Source organism: Rhinolophus sinicus, linkage group LG01 (assembly GCF_036562045.2).
Source record: "Rhinolophus sinicus isolate RSC01 linkage group LG01, ASM3656204v1, whole genome shotgun sequence".
Classification (NCBI taxonomy): Eukaryota; Metazoa; Chordata; class Mammalia; order Chiroptera; family Rhinolophidae; genus Rhinolophus; species Rhinolophus sinicus.
Genome location: NC_133751.1, coordinates 150692081 through 150698080, shown reverse-complemented (window position 1 = coordinate 150698080; position 6000 = coordinate 150692081).

Below are 6000 nucleotides of genomic sequence, written 5' to 3'. Positions count from 1 at the left end.
TAGCTAAGAATATACTATTTGATCTTTAACAGGTAGACCAAATGATTGCAGTTGGCTCCAGCCCGAGATGCTTTCTGCAAATTATTGTTTCTGGTTATAAACCTTTATAATATCTCAGAATGAATTATGTATGTATTTCATGTTTTCTTTTCTGTTATCAGCCTTGATGTTCTCATTTCAAGTTTCACCCTAGCCTCCTAATAATGCAATATTGAGGCCATTCAGACACTAATTATGCCTCCGTGGCTTTTTTGAAATGACTAAATCAGCATCAGTTCTATAATTATCATTAGCAAGTTTGTATCAGTAGCTCACATCACTTGAAGAGCTCAACTTAAATGATTTGTGAATGTACTCCTCTAATGCATTGAACACTCTCTATAGATACACACAGGTGCTTGCATATGGCTTTATGTAAAATAGAAAGTCTGTACATATATATTGCATGAAATATATTTTCAACACAATATTAAAACATTATTTCCATAGCTTGAAATACTAAGGTACGTAGAAACACCCAAGGTACCTGTGCTTTAAAAGCTCAGTTGGGGTAAGCAGTGTAAGAAAATAGAAGACTATTACTCATACTTAAGGCTAGATCTGATGTCTTCCTCATTTTAAGGAAGTTCAAATAGGAATCCGGCAAAGATGATTGACAGGAAGAAGTATCCGAATGCAATTCCTCTGTATTTTCATTGTTTCTGTTCTTGAATTATTGATATTGCCAGTAGTCATTTGCCATGAAAACAAATCAAGGGAGGTATGGTAAGCACTTCCATGAATGCAATACTTATATTTTAAAAGAATGTTTACAGTATACCATTTTTATAATTTCACAGAATAAAAAATTGGTGGGAAAAAATAACTAGAGTAAAATAAAGCTTAGTGCAAATTAGAAGCTTAATTTTGTGACTAAATACATAAATGCTGTGTGGAACAATATATTACTAAAAAAAAACAAAAAACAAAAAACAGCTCCTGAGAGGAAAAGCTACGAAGATTTCTTTGTATCACTTAGAAGGGAAAACCTCATCGTAAACCAGGAAAACCTGATCAGAATTTTTGAATTTAGGTCTGTTCTGGAATCATGGGGCATACATCTAAAGCTAAGCTATTGTACTTACCAGTGACAATCTTTTTCTTTCCTTTTTTTTTTTTCTTTTTAATTTTCACACCACCTAGTACTAGATCCTTGTTTTATCCAAAAACCTTGTGCCAGGCTGTAGTATTTTATGACCTACATTATTACCCTCTGGGTAGTGAAATGATGGTGCCAAACTAATTATTGCTTTGTCTAATTTTAAATCTAGGTCTATGGAGATTAACAGCTTGCACATTAATTCAAAGCACCAACAGCCCACCTCACCTAATGCCGTTTTAAACGAATTTAAAATCCTGTTTAGGAAACTTTAATATACTTGAACGAAGAAAATGTGCATCTGTATTTTTATTCGGTATATAAAAACCAAATTCACTTTTCTTCTTTTGTTGTTCATACTCCAGGGAGGAACTTTTCTGATCATCAGGCTTTACTTCTTTTGAAAATGGAATACTTGTTAAGCCAAAAGCACAGTCTGATTGGAACTAATTGTAAAGTAGTAGTGGTGGTGGTGGGGAGAGGGAGGAAAAATAATGAGAAGAAAGACAATGTATAGTTTGAGAAGAAAAAAAAAAAACCATTAAATTTTAAGGTATTGTCTGTTTGGGTTTTTATTTTTTATTCTTTGACATTAAATGAATGCTTTAAACACACTGACATTTTGTAATATTGCAAAATAAACATGAAGTATTGAACAATCAATACAAATAGACCATCTATTAAAAAGTCAAGGAAGCATATCACCAAATCCTACAAGAAGGATTGACAGTTTGAGGGAACAGAAAATGATAGACCGTTGTAATAACTCTGCAGCTAGTCACCCAGTTTCCATTCTATTAGTTATATCTTCTTAAAGCATGGCTCAGGTCCCATACTTCTCTTGCTTACAAATCCTCCCAGAGCTTCCTGTTACCTACCAACTTAAATGCAAACCTCTCACCTAAGGACTGAATGAAGTCTCTGAGCAATGCCCCCCTGATTCTCATTCCCATCTTTTTTTTTCCCTTCTGTGTCTGTGTAAAGCAAAGGCTCAACCAAACTAGATTATATACTGTTCCTTGCAAAGTCCCTCATAATTTCCTTCCTTGCTGCCTTAGTGTATGCCTATTTCATCTACAAGTCAACTCCACTTTCTCAATAAACAGGTTTTAGGATTGTCAGTGTGTTAAGTACGGTTGCAGGGAGGGTTAAAGATGGAAGTTACAATGATTGCCTGCCCTCAAGAAGCTTACAATCTAAGTAATGGAGGAGTCAAACACTTACAATGGTACTTTTAAAATGATGTGAAGGGAGAGAGAGAGAGAGAGAGAGAGAGAGAGAGAGAGAGAGAGAGAGAGAGAGAGAGAGAATCTAATGAGAGCCCGGGGGAAAGATACTGAAGTGCCACTAGGAAGCTTGGGAAGTCTCCTTGGAGGAGGTAAGTGCTTAAGGGAGCTAGGCCTCAGAAAAGGAGGGGAAACCAGAGGGCACAATGAAAAGCAAGGCACAGAGGGGACAGACAGCACGGTGTGTGCAAACTACAAGCAGTTTGTTGTATTGGAGCATAAAGATGGGGACTACAAAGGCCAGGAGACTGCCCTCTCCTTCATGAAAGAACCCATATCTCCTTCTGGACAGGTCTTTTATGAGTCACTTATAATATTCACTTTGAACTATATTTATCTTGTCTCATTCATAAGTGGTTAACGTCCGTTTTCTTTCAATCCTCTGTGATTGTTTTTTTTTTTTTTTTTTTTGGCAATACTTTTAACCACAGTAAGTGTTCAGTATGTACTTCCTAAATGAAATTGAGAATCATGAAAAATCTGGCAGAGGTTGCAGCAAATAAATGAACACTACCACCAATTAAAGACTGAATGAAAAAACAAAAAACAACAGACCCTAATCCTCAGGTTATAAGAAGAAAATACTCTTGCATAACCAAAGAAACATCTGAAGTGAAACTGTCACAGGATTTTCCAGTGGTCTCTTCATTGTAGGTTTAGATCATGGAGCTATATGGACCACTCTAATACCATTTGACAGTACCTACGTATATTCAAGTATAATTCTAACAAATTGAGTAATTTTACTAAAATGAGGTCAAGATCACCACTAGTTTTTGGGGGTGAAGGATGGCTTAAACTAGGACTTCTCAGTAGTTTTAGGGAATTGAAGTGCACATTAAGAGCCTTAAAAGAAATTGCAATTTTATGGAAACATTTAAAAATATATTGTGCCAGTAATTTGCATTACGTAAGACCTATGTTAGATTTTGTGAGTCATATGAAAGAATGTTTAGGTCTAACAAATAGCTACTAAATCCTGGAATATTTTTTGAAACACAGTAGTTTGGAAGAAGACATTAATAGTTTAATGTTTTATCAAAATCGTTAATACTTGTGTTTAAACTAAGGAGCAGTATTTAAAAATTAAATTGCATTTTGTTTAGCATTTTATGAAAACCCAAACATTATAGCCTCCGCAAACATGTTTTTCTTTTTAAAGCATCTATTTAAAGCCTCGTATCTGTTCTGTGCTGTCTAGCCTCATCTTTTGCTTTCCTTTTCTTCTCCCTTCACATAAGTAAAGCAGATCTCTGTCTATAACCTGGGTCAAATTATCCTTAGTCAAATGCAGATAAGGATATGGTCATTTGCAAAATCCTATTCAGTATCACCTTGCTTATTTCCTTACTCTTCACTTTAGTTGTTGTTGCTTACATGTATAGAATAAGAACAGGAAAAAGTAGAATTCTTCCCCTCTAAATTAGCTTGAGAGAATCAATCTCTCTCTCTCTCTCTCTCTCTCCTCTCTCTTTCTTCTCTCTCTCTCTCTCCCCTCCTGAAAGAAAAAAAGAATGATTCATTATGTTTATTTTTCTTTGATTTTCTTAAAAAGCCCGTCAGAATATTCAGTGTATTAGAAATTCATTATATTTGTCCTCTCTACATTAAAAATAAATAAAAGAAGTAAGCAATGTAATTAATGCAATAGGAAAAAAAAAAATCAACCCCAAAAGTTTTTCACTGAATTAACCATTTCCTTGATTAACCAAGCAACTTTCTTTAAAACTCAATATCTTAGTCTCATATCATCACTACAAAAAATTCATAAAATATAGTGGTAAATATCCTTTATGAACAGAAACATTTCTTTTGAAGCTTAAAAGTTTAAAAAACAAATGTAGATAAAATATGGTGACTGTTAAAATGCTATTTAACTATAATACATCATTAAAGATAGTTTTATTAAAACAACAAAAACCAGAAAAATTGTGCTAATTCTGCAAACAAACAAAAAAAAGAATATTTTTGAAAAACAAAGTCAAGTTTCATCTTCCTATGGGAAAAAGTAATTGGAGAAAAGCAAACTTTATGCATACTTGAAGAAAAAAATAGCTAGAAATACTGAGATGACAAACTCCACTGTGGATCTTTTTCGTCATGCAAATCTCATAATGTATATTCTATTATGTAAGACTTTTTTCCTGGGAGTATATGTAATTCTGGACAATTTTGAAACTGTATAAATACATGCAGCACTCTTAATAGTTCCCTTTCATTGATTCCAAAGTTAATTACATTCATTTGTATGTTGAATGATGGATTTTATAATCTGTATTTCAAATGCATACATACATACTGAAAAAAAGTACTACTTTTTACTTTACTATTAATAAACTCCTGCCCCCTTTTAAAAGTAGTGCTCATTTTGTTATAGATATTGAAAATTGTTTGCTTTAAGTCCATCATCAAAATACATTGTTTTTGTACTCAGTGGGCATTCCATTATATACATTTTATTCAGTATTTTGGTTTACATGACGGACTGTGAATTCAATAATAGGAATTTAAGTTAAAGACTGATGAGCTTTGAACTTTTTTTAATGAACAAGGACAGAGCAGTTTTGCTTGAATTGCACAGAGCATCTGCTGTGTGTCCAGAGGACTTCTTGTCGTCATTCTCCAAATGGGCAATAACTGAAATTATAAGTTCTTCACAGTTGTTATTTTTTAATTCATCTGTACTCAATCCAACAGTGACCCATAGATATTTCCCTACACTTATTTCTTTGTGGTGAAACCCAGTGGGCAACTTGTCATAATATCATTTTCAAAGCTATCTTGTAAAATACAAGTAAAGGGGCTTCAGTGTTCTCTGTTACATCGGAATAAAGTTCTTCTGTTTTATTTTGCAGCCTGTTTTTTCTTTTCTTTTCTTTTTTTTTAAATTCACAGAAAGGTCAGATCCATTCCAAAGAGGAATCTCATTCCTTAGAAATATTTGGTAAGATCTTGAATTACTTTTCTTTTTCTTTTTTTTTTAAATTCTGGCATCTGCCTACATTTAACTAAAATAATTTTTCCTCCTCATCATGTTAGCTAAATGCATCCTTTCAATGGACAGCCTTTCCAAGGTAAGAAAATCACAAGAGGAGAAAGAAATTCATTTCAAAGTATATATTTGGTATTTTTTAAAAGCCGTGTTTCATCATAGAGCTGTAGTTCAGTCTATAAAATCTATAGCAGAGAAGTGGGAGGAAATATGAGGAGAGTCAGTTCTAAACAAGTATATTTTTCTGTTCCAGCCTTCGAAGGTAACATTTTCAGCTTGATGGGCTCCTGGTCGAATATTGAATTTGCTTCTCTCATTCTTAGCTTCGTTGAAATATAGAGGACTGACTGGCTGTCCATTAGGCCAAAGTATAAACTTACCATTTATCCATTAAAGTCATATTTAATGAAAACGAAGAGAAATTATTACCCCACTCACTCTCTTTCTCATTACAATTCCTAAAGAACTTTGCTGGGCACATTATCTCGTAGACATCATGATCAAATGTTATTGTTTGCTTTATTATCTCAGTTGGATGGTTGGCTAGTCTAGAATGAAATAGGTTGAAGGCAATACTCGAAGTC